The 23577-nt window shown below is 43.3% G+C and overlaps 1 protein-coding gene across 4 annotated transcripts in view; it reads left to right on the forward strand.

Moving 5' to 3' along the window:
- Positions 1–23577, forward strand: part of Pak1 (p21 (RAC1) activated kinase 1) — a 97281-nt gene that overhangs the window by 29011 nt on the left and 44693 nt on the right. The window contains exon 1 of one of the 4 annotated variants that reach the window (XM_075953033.1): positions 16157–16519. The exons of 2 other annotated variants lie outside the window; for them this stretch is intronic. The gene's annotated coding sequence lies outside the window, so the exon portion shown is untranslated. Of the gene's footprint in view, positions 1–16156; positions 16520–23577 lie in introns of those variants that run through there. One more of the 4 variants, XM_075953034.1, reaches the window with a different exon arrangement.

Below are 23577 nucleotides of genomic sequence, written 5' to 3' on the forward strand. Positions count from 1 at the left end.
GTTTTTATTATAAATAAATGAAAAATACTCCACTAGGTATGGTCTCAAGTACTCAGGTGTAGGACAAATTCTAGTTGATTTAAATTAATTAAAACCCAGAGTCAGATATAGGGGTTAAAGCTGGAGATCAGAGAAGCAGAGCAGTAAGCCACTAGAGAGACTTTTTACCTCTACCAATGCTCAGACCGAAGGGGACGATCCTCAGACTGCCTAGACTGCATTGTCTCCACCAAACCTGACTCCACACTCCAGTGTTCCTGTCTCTTCCCCTTGTATATTCCTCTCTCCGCCCAGCTATTTTACTCCCGTCTTCACCTCCCTAGCGCTGGGATTAAAGTGTGTGACTCCCTAACACTATGATTAAAGGTGTGAGCCCCCACCACCTGGATCTTGTGTAGCCCAGGGTAGCCTTGAACACACAGAACTCCATCTGTCTCTGTCTCCAGAGTCCTGGGATTAAAGGTGTGAGCCACCATTCCTTGGCCTCTAGTGGTTTGGCTTTGCACTCTGATCTTCAGACAAGCTTTACATATTAAAATACAAATAAAATGTCACTACACTCAGGAAGTTGAGACAGGAGAATTTTGGTGAGTTTGAGGCTAGTCTGAGCTACATAGTAAACTCCAGACCTGCCTCAGAAAATTCAAAATATCCCTCCAGTAAATAGTTGAGGAAAGGAGTTGAGAGATATGTCAGTGGGAGCTTTCTCTTAAATCTTTATTGCGAGGTGTTGGCTCTTGCAGTTATAATGTAGGATGCTACTTTCAAGCTTGAAACCTAGTAAAACCGGGCATTTATCAGTTCGAGTCTGAAGGCCTATGAATTGCAGCAGCCGATGATGTAAATCCTCTTCTGAGGGCGGAAAGAAGAGAGGACACAGCGTTCAGAAAGGCTGGCATACAGGAAGCAAAAGGGGTGAATTCCCTCTTTATTTTGTTGCATGCAGGCCCTAAAAGGACCGGACAATGCCAATCCACAGTGCAGAGGGCCCTCTGCTGAGTCCACTGATTCAAATGTTAATGTCATCTTGTAACACCCACTAACAATATAATGTTTAATCTGGGCAGCCCGTGGCCAGTCGGGTTGGGACGTGAGATAATTATCACAGCAGCTTACCTTTCTGGCATAGGAATAAATTTCAGCTGTCACTTATTGCTTGGGTGACAAAAGGCAAGTTAACTACCTCCCTAGCCCTCATTTTCTTCATCTTGGAAATTGAATAATACCTCAGAAGCTGCTTGTGAACACCGAGTGAGGTCAGCGTCACACAGAGGCTGACATAATCAACGCTTGCTCGATACCCTCCCCAAGAAGAGGGGCATTTGTCCTTACAATACCGGTGAGAACTGGATGTGAGAACTACCTGTAGGTGTTAGCTGTTGGCTACCTCTGAAGCCCATTCTCCATGTTTTCTCTCGCTAAGATACCCACAGTCTTTTTCTCTTCAAAGCCACTTCCTGGGGAGAAAGTCCAAAGTAAGCTGTTAAGACTTGCCTTGGCCCCTCCCTGAGCCCAGTTCATTCCTGTAAGCTGGGAAAGGAAATGAGTTCACATTGTCCAACCCAAGCTCAACTTTTCAAGCAAAATATCTGCCTAACCTTGGGAAGGAGTAGCAGTAGGTGTAGCTTTGTATGAAAGGGACCCCTGGACAAGGTAAGTAGGAAGGCTCTTCTGACCCACAGACCAGCTCCAAATGTGAGGAAGAGAGGTCACTAGTGGCTGTCCTTTGATGAAGGAGCTAGATCTTGATTTAAACTTGTGGAAGGGTGGAGAGAATACTTGCAAGGTGTCTGAGATGTATCTTTGTGTTAGCTCCTAGAAAAAGCAATAGCCTGGACATGGGAGAAAAGAATAGCTCTTCTCCATTGACCTGAGTTTTAGTAAATGCAGCTCTGAAATGTTCACTCCCATTTAATAAGGTGTAGAAGATAGGTTTATGTGTTCATACAGTTCAGAGATATTCAGAAGGTAGAACTTCTGTTTTACTTGTTTTGTATATAGACCTTGAAGTCATGATTCTGCCTCCTGAGTGCAGGGTTTTACAGTTCTGTTAATCTATATTTATTTCTCAACCCCAGGAGTTGTTTCAGGCAGCAGAATTCTCTGTCCAGTGGATGTGGAGCAGTCCAATTAATAATTGAACGTTTACATAAAATTGTGTGCCTGTGTATATCTGTGTCTGTGAGTGTGTGTATGTGGTGGATTCTTGTGTTTGCATAGGGTTCTTACTGCTTGTGTACGTGGAGGCCAGCAGTCAACTTGGGGTGTCTTCCTCCGTTGTTCTCCACCCTTTTTATTGAAAAAAAAAACTTATGGTGTCTTATATGCTTGAATGTGTGTTTACTAAGTGTGTGTGTCCTTGTTGAATCCTCTGGACTGGGGTTATGGATGATTGTGAGTCACCATGTGGGTGCTGGTGGTTGAACCTGGCTCCTCTGCAAGAGCAACAAGTACTCACAGTGGCTGAGCCATCTCTCCAGCCATACCCATCTTGTTTTTTGACACAAGGCCTTTCACTGATCCTAGAGACAGACAGAAAGCTACAGGTGTTTCTCCGTCTCTATTTACCCAGTTCTGGGGTTGCAGGTTTGTGCCATTGTCTGGTCTTTATGTGGGTGCTGGGGATCTGAATTTAGGTTCTTGTGTTTGTGGAAAGCTTTTTTCGTAATGAGCTGTCTCTCCAGCTCTGGTACTACTAGATGCTAACATACTTCTTATCCCACAAAGTTCTCCTAATTGTAAATGTCTGGATACTGCTGAATGTCATTGTGGGGGCAACTCAACTGCAGCTGAGACTCAGCATTCTCTCTGTACATAAGTTATAGTGATAGGTGGAAGAAAAGCTAATATTGATATGATCTCCTATTGTAGTCGCTATGTGCCAGCCTTAAATATAGTAGCTTGTTTAATCCACTTAATAATTTTCAGTTAACTACTGTTACTGCCGTTTTATAGGTCAGAAGATGGAGGGAAAGAAAGGTTAAATGAATTAATAGGTGCTGATGTTGTTACAAGTGTATGTTGTTAGGGACTACCCCAAGTCCCTTACCTGCATATTATTTTATTATATCCAGCTTGAGTATTCTGTAGAGGTGGTTTTGTTAAACATAGACTTTTGCCTTCAGTAGTTGTCTTACTTGTGTGAATACTGAATTGTCAGTAAGTGAAGGAAGGTGATTGGAGGATGATGTAGTCAGGATTAGGTAGCATTTTGATAGTAGTTTGGGCCTGCCCCTGAATTCTCCGTAAACCACACACTGCTTGCCTTTTGTATTCTCATGACTAGAACTAAATGATTTTGTGCTGTTTGCTCCTCAAGTTCCTCAGTTTTCCTTTAACAGAAATGATAAGCAGCTGCTCTTGTGTCTTTTCCATTTTGGTTGCTCATAATAACCTTCTAGTATAGTCTCCGACCACTGAATAAATAAATGTCTCTGGAGGACCAGGGAGGCTGTGCTGTCTCTGCCAGCCCAGACTTGGAAGTCATGCTACAGCTACTATTCTTGACAACTGCTTCCTATTTCAGTGATGACACGGTGGTCAAGGCATACCAGCCAAAATAGAAAGTTAGTTTATAGGGAAGAAGGCTCCTTACAAAGAGATTCACTGCGTACCCTTGGCTGGTCTGGAACTTGCCCTGTTGACCAGGCTGGCTTCTAACTCACAAAGATTTGCCTGCCTCTACCTCCAAATGCTGAGATTAAAGACACCACCACACCTGGGTAACCTTTTTCCTCGGCATGTGTCATGTGGAGAGGGTTGTCTTTCCCTTCTTAGTGAATTTGGAGAGCTGCTCATTTTCTTTAGCTTATGGTGAAAAGACACAAACCTACTTAACTAAAATAAGAAAAATGCTCTTGTCTGTTGGTTTCAGTGGTTTTGGTATTGATAGCAGTGATAGCAGATTGATCAGGAAAATAGATGTCTCAGATAATTTAACAATATATAAAGTATTTTCATGTTTGTTTGTTTGTTAAACCCAATTCTCTGGATATTCCTATTATATCCTATTTTACAGATAAAGCAGCTAAGGTCCAGTGAGCGTATAGGCAGTGAGTGTTAAAGTTAGGGTTTTAACCGAGGCCGACCTCCTAAGTCCAGTGGGTGTTTTGCTTCTTTACCACAGCTTAGTCTGAGTTATGTTTAACAGCTTTATTTTACTTTTGTTTATTTATTTATTTTTTGAGATTAGGGTCTCCTATATGGCCTCACCTGTGTAGAGCAGGATGACTTTGAGCTTCTGATCCTCCTGCCTCTGCTTCCCCAGGGCTGGGATTTCATGACTATGTGGCTGTGGCCATGTATGGTGCAGTGCTAAGGATGGAACCCAAGATGTCATGTGCGGTAGGCAAGTACTCTGCCAACTCAGCCGCAGCTCTGACAGCTTTAGTAGATAGAATCATACACTGTAAAGTTCACACAGAGCATAGACAACTCAGTGTTAGTTTGGTTTATTCAGAGCTGTTTGTAAAACCAGTGCTGAAGTCTAGTTTTATACTATTTCTCCATCAAAGAGAAACAAACCCACTAGCGTTCACTTTTAGTCTCTTATAACCTCATTGTCCTAGTCTTAAGAGATGATTGAGTTACTATTTTATTTTTGTATATTTGATTTACTTTGGACATTGCCTGTAAGTGAAACCATACAACATGTAATCTTTGTGTGTGTGTGTGTTATAGGTGCACACATGTAGGTGCATGCGTGGAGGCCGGATGAGGACATCATATATCCGTCACCACTCTCTGCTATATTTTTTTGAGACAAGGACTGTAGTAAGACCTATTTTGTCCCACCAGCCAGCTCCCAAATAACTACATGGAGACTTCTTATTATTTATAAAGATTTGGATGATGGCTTATACTTTTTACTAACTGGCCCATATCTTTAATCTAAAGGCTCCTTTACCTTTACTCTGTATTGCCATACTGCTTCTTCTGCATCTGCTGGTGACTCTGGCATCTCCACCCTTTTTCCCAGCATCCTCTCTGCCCCCCAAATCCTGCCTAGCTATGGACTGTTTAACCTTTTACTAAACCAATCCAAGTGACAAACCTTTGCAGTATACAAAAAGATTATTTAATAACAAAGCACTCTAACTAAACCTGGGGTTACCTGTTTTTTTTTTTTGTTTGTTTGTTTTGTTTTTTTTTTGTTTGTTTTTGTTTTTGGCTAGACTGCTAGCCAGAAGTCCCAGCAATCTTTTTCCTTTCTCCTCTCATCACTGGAGCTGTAGGTATAGGGAATCACCCGTGGCTCTTTATGTGGGAGTTGGAATTTGAACATTTTAGGTTTTCACTGTATTCTTTGTATTTTAAATGTTATTTTTTTAAGACTTCACAATAGTTATTTTTCCTCATTTGACAGACTAAAATGTCCAGGTCAGAGAAACACATAACCAGCTCAAAGGATGGAGTCAAGAATCAAAACTGACTGGGCGGTGGTGGTGGCGTGCGCCTTTCATCCCAGCACTTGGGAGGCAGAGGCAGGCGGATCTCTGTGAGTTTGAAGCCAGCCTGGTCTACAGAGTGAGTTCCAGTACAACTAAAGCACACAGAGAAACCCCATCTCGTAAAACTTAAAAAAAAAAGATTCAAAACTTGGTTCAACTTTAAAGTCTCTATTTTCCTACTTCATTTTATTTCCTTTTGGTAAAGAGATCTTTCCCTCTGGCGCTCTCTTTTTCTGATAAAAAAGGTCTTGACATTGTGGGCGATATGGGTACTTTTTAAGGAAGGATAAAATTTGCTTCTCAACCTTCTTGATTTTTAATGCTATGTAGAGGTGTCTGGAACGGAAGAGAACGAGAACTCAGTTCTTAGGGCTTACTGGTCTACCCACTTGTTCAAACCATAGCTGCATGTTGAACCTCTCTTATTTATGAGTCCATTCCTTTAGGCCTTTCTTTTCTATCCTAAGCTGGAACTTTGTGGATTTCTGTCTATTCATTGGTGTTCTGTGATAGTAACAGTGATTAATAAAGAATGGGTTGTTTACTTTTGTATTTTCATTTAATTTTTGTTATGCTTGTTGTTTTGAGACAGGGTCTCACTCCTGGGTGGCCTGGAACTTACTGTGTAAATAAGGCTGGCTTCAAACTCAAGAGATCCGCCTGCCTCTGCCTCCCCAGTGCTGGGATTAAAGGCATGCACCTCTGTGCCTGGCCTCCCAGGCAAGTTTTTTTTTTAAAATAATTTCAAAATTGAGATAAGGAAATTTCTGTCTCCACAGAAATGGAGTCAAGGTGTTTATCTTTGTCTACATGGCTAACTCAAGAATATGTTCTTTACTCAAGATGGCTTCCTGGTGGTATTTGAATCTAAAAGGAATAAAACCTACTTTCAGTAATTGGGAAGTAGTATAGAAAAATGTACAAGATGGTGGATCAGATTCTCTTCCAAGTAGTGGCATTACTAGGTTTATAGTCTTTGTCAGGTGTTAAGCTTTCTGTGTCTCATTTTTCTCATTTGTAAACGAAGATAATAAGGCTACTTTGGGTGTGTGTGTCTGTGTGTTTGAGCGTGTGTGTACAGTGGTGGGGAGTGTGTTTCATGGTGTGAAGGAGATTGCTCTGAAGCACAGGAAGTAACCTAAGTCTTATGTATATAACATGTCTACCCTACACACTTAGAACTTGGAGACCTAAGTGAGAAAGCAACCGGTGCTGAATGTCTTCTCCAGGCTGAGGGCGGAAGCCTTGCCGGCGAGGTTGCTCTTCTGGTGTTAGTGCTGGCTGTCGCAGCGAAGAGGGAGCTGTGTTCCTGTTCTCGCATCCAGTGCGCTGCAGTGGCGCAGCCATTTCTCTGTTGGACTAGATCTTCAGTGTAGCTTTATGCTTTGTCCTGAAGTTTAGCCTCCAGCCCCTTTCTCTCTTCATTTCCGTTGCTTGTGAGACACCCAGTATTAGTAAGTTCATTTTCTACTCAGTCGTCTAGGCCTAATCCTTAGAGTCCTAGGCTGCTGCCTCTGGGACACGTCTGACATGTTACCTCGTTTGTAATAAAAGTTCTATTGGATGACAGCTACGTTGTTCATTTATGCATTGTCCATGATCTTTATGCTAAGGAAATAGAGTTGAGTGGTTGAGACAGAGATGACAGAACCTACAATACTAAAATGTTTGACCTCTTGCAGAAACAAGATAATTTTGTCTCTTAACAAATACTGTTTTTATCAAACAATGAGTGTTTGACTGCCAGTTTCATCAGAGCAAAATGGCTGTTTGACTGCCAGTTTCATCAGAGCAAAATGGCCCTGAACTGTAATGGCGGCTTTTAGCATGGGATGTTGGTGGTATGCTACAGTTTTATTTTTATTATCTGAGTAATGTGTTGTGTGTGTGTTTTATATGCATATTTATATGAAAGTCATTTTAAAAATAGGTGTTAATGTTTACTTTTTTAATGTTTTGTTTAAAGGACTTATTGGGAATATAAAATTTATGAAGTGTGCTTATTAGTGCTTTCATATTCATAGCCTCTGTAATTTAGCAGTAGAAACAGGGTTTCACGTATGTTAGAGACCACTGGCTGCAAACAGTAATGACCATAATAAGTAAGGGGACAGTGGTTAGTGAGGAATCGGTGTTTCTGACTACTTACAGTAATCTTTTCTCGTGATTTTTCTGTGCTCTGTAGCTTTATATCAGCAGCATTTCCAGCTGTGTGGAGTAGGGAACCTGACAGCAATCTGAAATGTAAAAATTAGATTTCTCTACTCAAGGAGGAGGTGGCTGGTGGCTGGCGTGGGTGGTGTTGCGCTAGCGTTTGGGAACCAGGTGTTTTGTCTTTCTTCACTCAGCTAAGGTTGGAGCATTTGCCTTAGGCCTTCCTTGTGCTGTGAGGTCTTGACTAACAGTCTGGGGACTGGAACGCCACATTTGAGGAAGGAAGGACGAGGGAGAGGCAGAATGAGGAAAGGAGGAGCCAGCACCATTTATGTCTATGCCCTATTTTACAGCTAAAAGTGACCATTTCCTTTGAATTCTTAAAAAGCATCCTGGCTGTAACTGTGTCTTATTATCACATTAAACCTTGGGGGAGGCTGGGGAGAGAGCATAGATGCTCTTCAATGTAATATGATGGGCGTGTGCCACCATGGAGCCATCAAATTGTGTTTATGTGTGTATATATGTGTGCGTGTGTGCGCGTGCATGTGTGTATGTGTGTTGCGTGCTTGTGTGCACACATGTGCGCGTTGTACGTTGCATGCTGTGGAGGTCAGAGGACAACCTCTGCTGTCAGTCCCCATTTCACCTTGTTTTGAGACATGGTCTCTCCTTTTACTGTTGCGCAGGACCGGTTAGCTGGCTAGTGAGCTTCTGGGAATTCCCTTGTCTCTCATTTCCTGTTGGTGCATGCTGGGATTACAGATGCTTACGCTACCATATCATGATACTGCATCCATCCTCTCTCTTGTGAGTCCTGGGGATCCTGAGCTCAGGTTCTCAGGTTTTCTAAGCAGTAGCCATCTGAGAGCTCCTTCTCTCCTTCTTCCCTTTGTCTTTGTTGTTTGCTTTTTGAGGCAGGGCATCATGTAGAGAAGTTTGCAAACTCCTGTAGCCAAGGATGACTTTGAGCTCTTGCTCCTCCTGTCTCTGCCTCCTGAGTATTGGGTTTTTATAGGCATGCTCCACCATGAAGCCATTCTATACAGAAAGCATTGTAAATTAAAAGTACATTTAGACAGGTGATCGCGGCGCACACCTTTCATCCCAGCACTTGGGAGGCAGAGGCAGGTGGATCTCTGTGAGTTTGAGGCTTGTCTGGTCTCCACAAGTTCTAGGACAACCAGAACTGTTACATAGAAAAAAGTACATTTAATGCATCAAACCTATTGCACATAATAGCTTAACATCACAGTGTGCTGTATCGTATCAGCTGCTTATTCTTGCGATCCCATGTTGCCTTGGGACAGCACAAGATGTACCTACCATGTTACATACAACTTGTGAAAGATCAAAATTAAATGTGAAGGGCGTGTTCTGTTGACTAACTGGAGGAGCATGCCTGTAATTCCAGCACCTGAGAAGTGGAGGATTGAGTGTTTAACATCAGTTTAGGCTACATAACAAGAACCTGTGTGGTGGTTTGAATGAAAATGGCCCCCACGATTCATAGGAAGTGGCATTTTTGAAGGTGTGGCCTTTTTGAAGTAGGTGTGGCTTTGTTGGAGGAGGTGTGTCACTGGAGGGTGGGGTCTGCATCATTCCACAGTGATGCTTGATGGTGTCCGTGTTTTACCAGAGTCGCCAACTTCTGGGCTGGGGGTAGACTACGTATTAAAAGAAGAGATGGAGTGTCTTTTTAGCCAAGAGCTGAGAAAAAGTATTAACAAAGACTCTTAGTAAATCAGAATGACTATTTCGGTATCTCGCTCTCTCTCTCTCTCTCTCTCTCTCTCTCTCTCTCTCTCTCCCTCTCTCTCCCTCTCTCTCCCTCCCTCCCTCCCTCCCTCCCTTCCTCCCCCCCCCCCCCTCTTCCTCTTTCTCTCTCTCCCTTTCTCTCTCCTTTTCAAGACAGGGTTTCCCTGTGTTGCAGCTCTGGTTGTCCGAGAACTCACTTCTCCAGATGAAGCTTGTGTTTCCCTTTTAAGTTCTTGGCTTTGTTGCAAATATAGTTTAATTTATGTGGCTTTGTGACTGACTGCTGCCAAATAGATTTTACTTTTTTCATTTGTCTCTTCTTGCTTGTTTTATTTATTGATACAGATTTTTGAATCTGAGTCTGATCCCAGACTGACTGTATAGCCAAGGGTGTTCCTGATGGTCCTCCTGCCTCCACAGCCTCCATGTGTTGGGATTACAGTTGTGTGCCATCACATAACCTCCTGATTGCTGGGATTATAGACATGTGCCCCCATGCACAGTTTTATAATACAGCTTTAAAGTTGGTAGTGTGATTTATTTTTTGGTCTTGTGTTTCCATACTATTTTGTAAGCTCAATTATTTTAAAAACCGTTATTTATTTTATACTCTATCTCGTTTGAAAAAGTCTCCTTAGTGGGCCTTGCCGTCCAATTACTTCAAGAAAGAACGGCACATTACATGGTTATTTTATACACTGTTGTTGACTGACTTCTGCGTACATTTAGTTGTGGTATCAGAAGAGCATAATTTCCATCCAGCAGTGTTTATTATTGTTTGTGATTGTAAGTGAAAACCTATTCAAATTCTGCAGCTACTCCAGTCATCATAGGCACCAGTTAAGTACATACATAGGTAAATTAAAAGTTTTAGTTTCTAAACAAAGCCAGGTTTCTGAGTTAGAATTATTGCTTGTTTGCTTTTATAGTAGAGTTAGCAGGTGGTCTATGCTTATATGCCTAATAAAGGGCCCAGTTAGGTCTAAGAAGATTTCACAGACGAAACATTGCTGTCCAAGGTCCACAGTTTATAACCTGTCAATTATTTACTTTGTAAATCAAAGGGATATATCATAAATATGAGGACGTTAGGTAGATTTCAGTAAGTCATCTGTTATCTGATTGATTTAATTTGTGTTTCAAACATAGAGTCTCATCTCTAAATTGCCTTCTCCTCATCCAGTTCTGCTTTCCCCTTCCTTTGTCTCTGCTGTGGAGACGAGATGTCGCTCTGGTCACTCTGTACCATTGACCAGTGATTCCCCTCTCTGTGCATGCTGAGTGCTAGATTGTAGGCGCTCCTCCACCCCTGGCTGATCCAAACGGTTGTCAGTCCTCAGTAACAAACTCTTGGCGTCTCATCAGTGTGCCTAGTTCCGCACGTCGGTGTGGCATCAGAGAGAGCCAATGTTGTTGTTGTTTTTTTTAAGGGTCAGTAAGTATCTTAATTTCTTCTTATTTTTAAAAATTAAAATGTAATTACACAACTCTCCCTTTCCTCCTAGTCTTTATGGGAAGGGAGCCAAGTTTCTTATGTCAGTCCTGAAAGTGAGAGGGGACAGAGTGGGGGGGGGTGCGATGGTGACGTTGGATTGCCTGTGCTGGTTAGGTATACAAACAGAGCTTTTGACAGATGGTTTTCCACAATTGAAGGCTAAACAGAAGATACCTGAATTTGGTCTTTCCGTACCATGTGATAGACATTTTTGTTTCTTCTGTTTCATTCTACATATTTAGTTGTCTAGTATACCAATTTTCAGTCTATTTGTGTGTTTGTGGTTGTTTTTGTGTGCACATTGTAGATGTGCAGTGCTTGCTGGCCTGGAACTCACGATGTAGACCCAGAGATCCTCCTGTTTCTGTCTTCTGAGTGCTGGGATTAAAGTACTATCTTACCACGCCACCATGCCTGGCTGTCTTGCCCTCTTCCCTCCCCTCCCCTCCCCTCCCCTCTCTTCTTTTCTGTGAAGATACAGTCTCATATAGCTCAGGCTGGCCTAACTTGCTTGTAGCTGAGGATAACTTTGAATTACACATCCTCTTACCTCCACCTCCAAAATTGTTTGTTTGTTTGCAGGGATAACGGGTGTGTGATGTTACCTGGATTACTTTTCAGTTATCCTACATATGTTGACCTCTATTGGTGATTTCCTGTAGATATAGGTAATTTCTTCATTTTTTATCTCTAAAATCTAGAACATGCAAGAGCACTTGATGGACGTGGGCCTGGTGGTCCAGGTATGTCATCCTAGCTATGGGGGAGGTTGAGGCAGAGGAAGCACAGTTTCAAGGCTTTCCTGAGCTAAAGAGTGAGCTCAAAGATAGCCTGGAAAACTTGGTGTCATCCTGTAACAGAGAAACCCTGTCTCAAAAAAACGAACCAACCAAACAAACAAAAAACACCCAAAAAACAAAACACAGAAAAAAGGAAGAAACATAAAGAGAAGGAATAGAGGTGTATTTCTTTGGTAAAAGGCTTGTTTGGCATCGGGTCAGAGAGCCTTGAGTTCATTTCCCAGTACTTCAGAGAGACAAAAAGAATTCATGATGAATGTTTAATAAATATTTTTAAAAACTGCATAATTAATATTTTTGTAGATTTGCGGATGGTCGTGTCCAGAAGGGAAAGCCAGTGTGCTCAACTACACACTGAATAGATGCCCTGGAGTTGAAGGATGAAGTTTAAGAGGACTGTTAAATTCTGCACTTTAAGTCTCAAAGAAACGGCAGCATATGGGCTGAAGGGGACTTAGCGCGATGCTGATCTTATGGATGTGGTGCTGTGGGCTGCCTAAGTTCCACTCCATCCAAAGGCATCGCGGTGGCTATCACTTTCATGTATCTCTTAGTTAGTAGAAGTACTAGGTATAAGGAAAGTAGTAGCACTGTGACGAGCAGGTTGTATTTAAGAGTAATTCCTTGGGTTATGCAGACAGCTGTGTTTAGTGGAGGCTGCCCTAGACCACCACCACTGTTCACGGTCTGTCGTCAGATAAGCATGGAAACTGAGAAGTATTTAGATACTGCAGCAATTTGCCAGTCATTTTATGTCTCATGAGCTTTGCTGAAAAGAAAGCACATCTTATCCGTGTCTTTGTTTTTTTCCTTAATGCTTTCTCTTTTCTGATCATTTTCAGTGCAGTTATAGATCTATTAAAAAATTGGGCCAAACATTCATTGATCCAGTACAATTGACGGAACCAGTATTGAATACATTATTGTTGACTGATGTCTGTAGCTTGAATTAGTCGTTTTGTAGGTTTTGAAACGTACTTAATACCATGTATTTATTATTATAGTGGTGTGAGACTCTTTATTCTAGAAACATCCCATGCGTTACATATCTATTTGTTAAGCTTTCTCTTCCTACACTTTTACTGTTTTTGTAGTTTGCCTTTTTCAAGACACCATGAGGTTGGAATCATGCAGCCCTTTTTCTGAATGGCTTCTTTTCACTTAGCAACCTACATGTAAGGTTTTGCCATGTCCCTTGGTAGCTTGTTAGTTTCTTTTTTGCGTATGCTATTGTGTGGATTTATCATAGTTTATTCATGTACTAATATGTGTTGATTGTTTCCATGTTGGAACTGTTGTATGTACAAGGGGGAGCTTTTTGGGTGAGCTATAACCGATTATTTTCATTTAGGTAAATACCTAGCTGTTCAGTTGCTGAATTGCTTACTGAGCCTTTATTTAGCTTTGTCAGAAACTGCCAAGTCGTCTTCTACAATGAGTGACCATTCTGTGTTTCAGCAGCAATGAAATAAGTTTCTGTTGTTTCCCGACATCTTCAACATTACTGTCAGTACTGGGGCGTTACCTTGTCGTAGGTAGGAACTAATCGTGGTATCACATCATTGTTTAAATTTGCAGTTCCCTAATGGCTTGCAATGTTGAGTATGTTTTTGCATGATTGTTGTCTTGGTAAACCTTTTGTTCAAATCTTTTGCCTCTACCTGCTTTTTAAGATAGTGTCTTACCATGTAGCCTAAGTTGTGTTAGAACTCATGATCCACCTGCTCCAGCTTCTTAAGTGCCCGGTCAGCACACTAAGAACCCCAGCCATTTGTTCTCATTTATTTATTAATCACCTACCTACCTACCTATTTGTTTATTATTTATTGCTGTGGTGTGCACTTGTCATTGTGTGCATGTACAAGTTGGAGGACAGTTTTGTGGAGTCAGGCTCTCTCTCCTACATTTAAGTGCTTTCTGGGAATCGAACTTAAATCATCAGGCTTCTGCAGCCATTTTTCTTAACCCACTGACCCATCTCTCTGGTCATACAATATTGGCGGTTCAACCTCAGCTCCACAGTTGGTGGCTCTCCACCCCACTCACCCCTACCGCACCCGGTGACTGAACCTAGGGCCTGTGCATTTCAGCCAAGTGTTCTGCCAGTGAGCTGCAGTCCCCAGCTGCTTTCCCATTTTTTTGATTTGATTATTTTCTCATTGCTAAATTTTAAGAATTCTTTGTGTATTTTGGGTACAAATCCTTTATGTACTTTGCATATGTACATAAATTTTGAAAATAACTTTTCCTTGTCTGTGTCTTTTCATTTTTTAAATATTGTCTTTTGAAGAATAGATTTCTCTTTTAATCAAATTCAACTCATCTAGTTTTTCTTAAATGAGTTGTGTGTTTGATAATGTATCTAAAAAACCATTGCTAACTCAAGATCAAGTGTTGTGGAATATTAGTCGAAGATGTGTTACATTCGTTTATGTGGTGGGATATTTGTTTAATGATGCAAAGATGTGTCGCGTTCTCTTATGTTGTATTTGTTTAATTCTGCAAAGATGTGTTACTTTGCCTGCCTAAAACACCTGATTGGTCTAATAAAGAACCTAACGGCCAATAGCTAAACAGAGAGAAATAGGTGGGGCTGCCAGGCAGGGAGAATCGGAGAGCTCTAGAGAGGAGGGAGGAGTGAGAAAAGGAGAGAGCACCAGGGCCAACCACCCTGCCAGGCACAGAGTAAGGAGGAAAGAAAGATATATAGAATGAATAAAGGTAAAAAGTTCAGAGGCAAAATGTAGTTAAAGAGAAATAGGATAATATAAGTTAGAAAAGCTGGATAGAAGCAAGCTAAGCTAAGGCCTGGCATTCATAAGTAAGAGTAAGTCTCTGTGTATTTATTTGCGAGCTGGGTGGCAGGCCCTGCATTATACTATAGACATTTTATAGGCCCTTTCTATCATTCAACCTATATAAATTAGAATGGGCAGTGTACAAAGGTAAATGACCACCTTTTTGGCTTTTTGAGACAGGGTTTCTCTGTGTAAAACCCCTACCTGTCCTGTAACTAGCTCTTATAGAACAGGCTGGCCTCAAAGTTACAGAAATCTGCTTGCCACCTCCCAAGTGCTGAGATTAAAGCACCAACACCTTCTGGCCCGTGAATGACCATCTTAAAACCACTTTAAGCTTGTATAGTGGTTGCATAACTATCTCCAGCATTTAGGAGGCTGAGACAGAATTTATCAGGGTTCAGGGGTCTCCTAAGATCCATAAACTGAGTTCCAAAGCAGCTTGGATTGGCACACTGTTTTACAGAACTAAACCAAATTAGACAAACTAACAAAATATGTAACAACAACAGAGAATGGGGGTCAGATCTCCCGGAACTGGAGTTAGAGATGATGGTGAGCCACCATATAGGTGCTGGGGACCTATCCTCTGCCAGAGCAACACGTGCTGAGAACCACCGAGCCATGTCTTCAGTGCGTGTGCATGTGTGTGTTGCATGTGTCACGGTGTGCATGTGGAACCTAGATAACACAGGAGGAAGAGTTAGTTCTGTCTGCCCTGCTTTCAGGCAGTGTCTTCTGAATGCGGTATTTCTTTTCATCCTAGACATCCGAATAAATTAGTCCTGTCTCCTCTCTGTTGCCTAAAGCTCTAAAAGATTCTGTTCACTCTCTTCTTGTCCATACTCCCTTCCATTGACCAGGGATCTTTTTAAGTTGTCAACTTTCGTTGTTCTGTTTTTCCCGAGCAGGTGAGGTGGCTCAGTGAGGCGAGGCACGTGTCACCAAGCCCGACAACCCAGGTTTGGTCCCTAGGACCTGCATGGTAGAAGAGCATTGATTCCCATGCGTTCTCCTCTGACCTCTGCGTGCATGCTGTGGTACTCGTGTGTCATCTACCATACCACAGAAAGAGTAAATGACTTAAAACGTTTAAACTCATGAGTTATGACCTGGAAGAGATCATCTGCATAACTTGTCTCCACTCATACACCTCGGAGAAAAGGGATAAGTTGGGTGACTGGGGGGAGAGGTACCGTCCCCTGGGGAGCACTGGGAAATAATGGGAAGGTAGATTTTTTATCATTTTAGTCTTTAGGAGGCATCTTTTATTGGGAGGTGGCAGTTCAGATACTGACTGGTATCTAGCAGGTCCTTAAGAAATTTGAAGAGCATATTTTTCTAGGACCCAGTTCTGACACCCATGAATTAAGGTTTGTAAAGTGCCGGGCCACATGCAGTAGATGTCCTTAAGAAATGGTAGCTGTTGCTGAGCGTTGTTCAAAGGAGCGGAGGGTATAAGGCCACCTAGTATCTGTAGGAGACGAGTTTTAGAGAGTCAGGGTAAGAGATGCATTCCCCATACACTCTAGTCGGAATGAATCTTGACTCCCATTTGAGAAGGTCCAGGAAGGACTCCCAGACTCCCTCGGTACCTGGCTGCAAAACTAAGGCGCAGAGGACCTCCTGTTTTCATCCTGACCCTTGGGCACAAGAGGACTCTGGCGGTTCTAGAAAGCCTGCCTGGCACCTCTTGTTGGAGCCTGAGCTGGGAGACCGGCAGAGACAACCAGAATGGTGGGAACGCTGCTATTTCCCGCCCACCAGCGCCTCTGCAGAAAGAAGGGGGAGGAGGCAGCGCTCTCCCCGCCCCCTTCCCCTCCCTCTGTCTGTTCCTCCCTCCCCGCCTCTTCACAGAGCCACTCCGTCTTGCTGCCGCCCAGCGAGGGGGCCGAGTGTGCTGCTGCTCCGAAGCTGGGTGGCTGCGCTGCTGCGAACAGCAGAATCCAGCCTGTCGGGCTGGTTCAGCCTGGGCTTTGTCCCAACTGCTGAGCGGGGAGAGGTGCGGCTCTGCGACAGATACACAGGATCATCAGAGATGCTGGGCCCCGCACTCCCTGCCAGGTAATGCTGGTCTTTTCTGGGCCTGGCACAGCTAGGCTGAGGCAGGATAGGTGGAGGGGGTGTCCTGCTGCCTTCCGGGGCAGAATGGGAAGAACATTATATTGCCTTTACCTTAAGGGACTCTTAATGAGGGAAGGGCCCGAGGGTGGAACCTTGCGATAAGCCCACTCAGGGCTAGGCCTGTGTTGGAATTAGAGATCTGGCTGGGGAAGGTTTATGAAGGGGAAGCTGGATTTTTGGGGAACTGTGTGCCTCAGGGGCTGCTCTCCTTTGTGAGCATGCTTCTGCTCGGTGGCCTGTTGGTTTAGCTGCCCGCTTACTGAGACCAGAGGTGCTGTTCCCTGGTGGGAGAAGCAGCGGAGATAGGAGACCCTGGAGCTGTTCCTGTTGAGGCAGCCTCAGTGAGCCTCAGTTTCCTTGTTTGTCAGAAACTGCGGCTTTCCTAGTCTGTCAGATTGCCCTGGAAAGGTGAACCAGACAGGGACAGGGAGCCAGCATTTTGCTGGTCTGTGTGCATTTTCCTGGTCTGATTAGAAGCAGTGACTTCAGAGCCAGACTGGCTGCAAATGCTCATGTTGGGGGCAAATGTAGGTATGGTGACTGTAGGGAGGTGGGGTTGAAAATAAACAGGTAAAAGTATATTCCTATTTTTCTCTGAATTGGCCAGTTCTTCGGTGATCAGACCATGGCTGTAACTAGGCTGTCTTCTCTGGAGCCCTGGTATTGATCTGCTAAGTAAATGACAGACCATGAGATTGTATAATGTCTTAATCACTGTAATTCCTTCCTCTGTTGTTTGGCACCAAGAAATACAAATATTAGGGTACCTTGATTATTTTGGACCTTTTTTCTCATCTCAGTTTCAAAAATGCTATGCATTTCCTCTGGCAGGCCTCCCTCTCCTTCCCCCTCTTCCTGGTTTTTTTTCCTTGCTTGTCCCTCACCTGTTTTCCTACCCCACCATCTTCCTTTCTTCCTGTCCTTGTCCTCATGCCTTCTACTTCTCCATCTCCCCCCCTCCATAACCAATTGTTTCTGGTTTTGTTGTTGTTGTTATTGTGGTCGTCTCTTTTCTCCCCGGTCCTCTCCGTCTTGGTTAGGCCTCTTCTGTTTTCCTTTTAGAATTTCTGACTGCTTTCTTGGTGGTAGTAGGTTTGCTGTGATGATCCTAAGGTTGAAACATTCTATCTAGTTTCCTTGTTTTTCACTTACACTCTGTTTTCTTTGAGTGCCAGGCTCCCTCCTTACACGTCCCTCAGGCTGTGTTTTGGTGCCTCCCAAAAATCAATCCTTCTTCCTGGTTTTATTCCCCATCCGTCCTTTTCCTTGAGTCCAGAGTAGGGAAAAAGCACAGGAGAAAGTCAAGAGCTTGAAGGCTGGAGCACCAGTACAAATCCAGCTAGATAAGAGACTTTACCAAGTCCGCATTTCCATGAGGAGTTGGGGGAGAGCCAGTTACCAGCTGGCAGCCCAGAGGTACTGCTGCCTTGAAGGAAGGAAGGTTGATATCTCTCTCTCTCTCTCTCTCTCTCTCTCTCTCTCTCTCTCTCTCTCTCTCTCTCTCTGTGTGTGTGTGTGTGTGTGTGTGTGTGTGTGTGAGAGAGAGAGAGAGAGAGAGAGAGAGAGAGAATAGCACAATGGGGGGAAGAGCAGAAGGTGGAGTTTTGGGGGTAAGAGAGTGTTCTTTTGAAAAGGAAGGTGGTCTTGACATCAAGATAGAGGTTATTTGGGGGTAAGGGTGGTTGTGGAGGGAGAGATTATAGGATGTGTAACAGGACCAAATTCTTTTCTCTCCTGATTTAGGGGTCTTTGAAGTGGTTTGTTTTTGCTCTGTAGTTCCCCCCCACCTTGGGCAGTGTCCTAAGGCAGGAGAGTAAGAGGGGACACAGAGATGAAAATGACAGGGTTGTTGTTTCATTGACACTATCTATAATATGCAGTTTGTGTGTGAGTGTGTGTGTGTGTGTGTCTGTGTGTGTTTATACACATATACAGAAAAGATTTCAGTGTGGTATCCATTATTAATTGTTCCCTCCGGCTGGTGAGATGGTTGGGCCCAGAAGGGCGCTTGCTTCCAAGCCTGACCTGAGTTCTATTCCCAGGTCCCATATGGTGGAAGGAGAGAACCAACTCATATAAGCTGTGTAGTTCCTGAGCCATGGCATACAGTCGCTGCTACCCCAGCACAGACATGCATATATAAATAGATGTAATGTTAAAAAGAAGTATTTTCTCAGTCAGCTATACCATGTTATAGTAAAAAAAAAAAAGTGGGAATTGATTCATTGTTTGCCTTCAGTTGGGGTAAAAGGTGTAGATCCTCATGAGTGATGAAGACAAAGGTTCAGCAGACCAGAGGCAGGGCTGGATGATAAACTATTCTTTAATGGTGACATGAATTTGCTTTGACCATGTCATCTTGTGACACGTGCATGTTGTGTGTGAAGGGTTTTCTTGTTTTTTCTGTCTTTGGGACTAGAGTAGTAGATATTACGGAGACAGGAAACAAATTTACATGTGGTAGGTTATTGTGCCATGGCCAAACAAATTCTCAGTATCTTGGAAGGAAAAAAGACTTTGTCCCTGCTCATTTCTGGCTCCATACCATTTAAGTGACTCACTGCTGAGCACCCTTTCTGAGTTATTTGATTCCTTTCTGCCCCTTTCTCCCCCTTTATTTTAAATTCAGCTTCTGGCACGAGATAGACTAGGTGTTTACTTCTCTGACTTCTGTCGAATAGAAACGTCACGCCCTGTAGGGCTGGTGAGGATCTAGTGAAGCAGTGAGTGTGCATGAAGACACTTTGTACAGTGATGAGCCCATTTTATTTTATGCTCAGATGCTGTAGCCCTGAAGCCTGAGGATGCCACTGGGTAGCCTAAAATTTGAGTTTCATTCTTGGTGAACACAAGAAAAAGAGGGACTAGACAGAAAAGGCTTTCAGGGTTGACAGTTGAACTCCTGCTCAAATGGAGCCAACTGGCGCTCACGCTTTATATGCAGATCAGAGAGATGGTGGGAGGCCAGTACAGACGATTGTATTTTCAGTGATTCTTTACGATAAACAGACTTTATTTTAGAAATCGCTGGTTACTTACTTGTTAATCTAGGTTTCATATATAAAATGAAAGGTAATTTATATTACCACTGAAGAGTTTATTACAAAGTTTAAAAGTAACTTTATAAAGAATAATTGCCTGGAGAGATGACTCAGTGATTAAGCATATCTGGGTTCAATTCCCAGCACCCACATGGCAGCTCACAACTGCCTGTAACTCCAGCTCCAGAGGATCTGGCACCCTCACGCAGACATACATGCAGGCAAAACACCAATGCATTTTTTAAAATAAAAATTACACGGTTGATAAGAGTTATTCTTATCCTACAGAAATAAACTCTGAAGTCATCTCTTCAGAAAGTCTTCCTTGGCCGGTAGGGCCTCTTCTGGATTTATGCCGCACCTCCCTGCACTCGGTGGTGGTGCTTGTGGCTGTTGTACTAGGCTGTGCGTTTTGAGGGCAGAGCCAGAGTCTGTACCTCTGACAGTCAGCGAAGTGTCTGTCTAGATGTTACGTATGTGTTAATAAATATACCATATTTAGTTGCTACTGCTTATTAAGGAGATGTGTAATAAATGAACATAATTAAACTCTGCGATAGCTGCTGTGATAACCAAGAATTCCTTTTGGTCATGTTAAGTTTAGTAGTCTGTGAGACAGCGGCACCTGCCACTACTGGACCCTGCAGTTTCACAGAAGTGTAGGTGGAATTGTCTGCCAAACAGAGCTATTTGGTTAAAAGGTGACACGTGGGTGTCATGTGCCCGTGGGCTGGGTGAGGTCATCTTGGGGACAGTGTTGTGTATGAGTAGAGGGTCTGGAGTCTTGGATGTGCGACCGATACGGGAGGAAGAGTGTACAGAGGGGAGAAGAGGAGGCAAAAAGATGGACGGAGAGAATCCGAGAAAGTATTTAAAGGAGAGCTGAGGTTGACTGCCGATGAGCAAGTGGACCAGGTAGGGACAGAAGTATGACCATGTGATTTTTCAAATGGGGATGATCGGCGATCTTGACAAGATTACTTTCGGTGACATAGGAAGGATGCCAGGTGGCTGGGAAGGGAAGGTAGTGGAGACAGTGCTATACGTATGAATAGATACCTCTTTGGAGAAGCTCTGCTCCTGAGGGCAGGCAGAGACAGAGCGGTGTTTGGAAGAGGAGTTGGTGTCAGAGGAGAGCATGTGCGCACACAGAGGATACTGTAGAGTTTTGTGTGCTATTCCAGTATTTCTTGGGTCAGGTAAAAATAACTACTTAGATCTGATTTTGCGTTTCCTTTTTCTTAGCTCTGCTCTATGGGTTCCTAAACCCTTTGGCTCTACCTTTAAGATACATTTATCTTTGAAGTTCTTTCTACCCGCTGTTAGTCTTATATTTAACCGTGAGTTCTTACCTTGATTTTTGTAACTTCCTAATGGGTTTGCCTTTATTTTCCTTTGAAGCCAGTTCTACTCTGGCTGGAGTGGTCTGTCTAAATTACGAATCAGGTTACTGCTTTAAAACACAGTTGCTGTGCAGTCCAGGTTCTTATTGTGGCTTATGAGGCCCTATACAGTCTGACTGTGTAGCTGATCTTTCTGTTCTCTGCCTCCGTCCCCATCTCTCCCCTCTTGCTGTCTGGGGTTGGGGCTCAAACCCAGGGCTGGGAACAATCCAGGCCATTGATTCTATCACAGAATTTCTAGCCTTAGTCACTTAATCTTAGTCTCTTGACATACTTTTTCTTTGCCTATTGAGTAAACTTTTATCTTGTTGGTCTTTTTGTTGTTCTGGTGCCCAGTATATATAGTTCTATAATCTATATTTGTATTTATGGTTCTGTCTGCTTACAATGATCATCTTCTGGATGTTACTAAAATCTGTCATCTCATTTCCTTCTTACTTGCTTCCTTTCTTTTCTTTTTTAAAGACAGAGTTTCTCTGTGTCACCCTGACTGTCCAGGAACTACCCTGTAGACCAGGCTGGCCTTGAACTCAGTGAACCACCTGCCTCTCGAGTTCTGGGGTTAAAGTCATGTACCTCATGGCTCAGCGGTTAAGACCACCTGGCTGTCTTCTCATTTCTTTCTTTTTTTTTTTTTAAAGATTTTATTTATTTATTATGTATACAGTGTTCTGCATCGTGTATGCCTGCATGTCAGAAGAGGGCACCAGATCTCATTGTAGATGCTTGTGAGCCACCATGTGGTTTCTGGGAATTGAATTCAGGTCTTCTGGAAGAGCAGCCAGTTCTCTTAACCACTGAGCCATCTCTCCAGCCCTGTCTTCCCATTTCTTAACCTCTGGGCCATCTCGCCAGCCCTTGTCATCCTATTCCATTCAGGTCTTAAGTGTTTCTTCCTCAGCAAAGTCTGTCCTGGTCAACCCTGCCCCATCCACGCACCTGTGCGCGGTTTTATTGAATCGCTTGCTTCTTGTCTGCCTCTGTTACTAGATGCAAGATTTACACGAACATAGAAATTCTGTTTTACCCAACTAGAGTAGTACTAAGACATTGTAAGTGCACGATATTATTTGTTAAATAACAGAATGCCAAGTGACTGGCCATATCAAACAGAAGGAAAGCTTGGTGTAATTGAAAGGCCATTCTAGGGAAGAAGTCAGGCAAGCAAAGAGAATATGGAAAAGAGAGTCGGTTTGGGGGGAAGGAATGACGTCATCACTTCATCATAACTGGAAGCCGGAAGAATGTGGTTGCGTGAGTAGGGAGGCATGTAGCATTTGGGGTGGAAGCTAGCGTTTTCCTGCAGAGATTTCTGTTCTCTTATTAGAAATAAGCTTCTCCCCATAGAGAGGAGTGGGGAACCATACAGTGTCATGCAGGAGGACAGCGACAGCTCGGAAGTGACCGGGTTTTAGTGTTCTCACACAGCGCTGCTGCCGTCCGGAGACATCAGAGAGAGTGAATCCCAGGGATCACACTCAGGTCGTTAGGCTTGGCAGCAGGTGCCTTTACCCTAGAGACAGAGTAGGCAAGGAGACAAGTCAAGGTGATGGCTATAGAAACTGGTAATTTTAGTGGAGATTCTTGAACTAGTTAGCTATTGTGTTTTAGAGGGTCTGTGATTCACTTTATAATGTTGGAATTGGTTTGTATTTGGTGATCAGGCAGGCCCTGGGTGTGATCCCATGGGTGTTGTCTCAGTTGGACCCGAGGTGAGAGAGTGGAGTGGTGTTGGCAGGGTCTTCCCTGTGGCCGTTGCAGTGATAACTTAGAATGGAGGAAGCAGACACTCAGGAGCTGAGTGAGGGTGACTAGGAAATGAGCTGTAAGGAGCAAAGCAGTGGTAGCAGCCGGCCGAGGTGACTCACAGTCGTCTCTCCAGACGGAGGCACAGAATGCTTTGCACATCACCCTGAAAACTAGGGATAAAGTCTGCAGTGTGAGCGTGAGAGCACAGACAGCCTCCAGTTTGGGGGGTGGCTGCAGTGGCATCTAGAGGAATCCCTTTGGGTTTCTTTTAAGGCTGGCATGCAGAGGAGAGATGGCCAACAGCAAATGGGAAATTCCAACAAAAATCGTAGAAGGGTTTGAATCAAGAGGGGTGGTAGAAGTGAGGATGGTGTGTGTGTGTGTGTGTTTATGTGTGTATGTGTGCGTGTGCGTGTGTGTGTGTCTAAGTACATAAGTACCGGGCAAGACTAAGTGAATTTTAAGTCTTTTACTCCCAATCTCTTCCATTTCCACATCTTTGTTGCCTTTCCTATTCCTCTTAACTTTGGGAAGCTTCTCAGTGTAGCGCTCTGTCTCAAATTATAATTAGTGTCTAAATAATACTTTAAAGAGAATCAAAATAATTAAATTAGTTGTGCCCTTGCCAATAATTAGTTTAGTAAGCTTAGGTCAATTATATACCCTGATAGGTTTCAGATTGACCCTTCAGAACCTTTCAGTTTCTGTATATTTTCCGCTAAGTGAGCTGTTGCCTGCTACCTGAGGCTCTCCATGTCTCTGCTGGGTAGAGGCCGTGGAAACATGGGGATTAATTATAGTTTTG

This window comes from Microtus pennsylvanicus, chromosome 18 (genome assembly GCF_037038515.1).
Source record: "Microtus pennsylvanicus isolate mMicPen1 chromosome 18, mMicPen1.hap1, whole genome shotgun sequence".
Lineage (NCBI taxonomy): Eukaryota > Metazoa > Chordata > Mammalia > Rodentia > Cricetidae > Microtus > Microtus pennsylvanicus.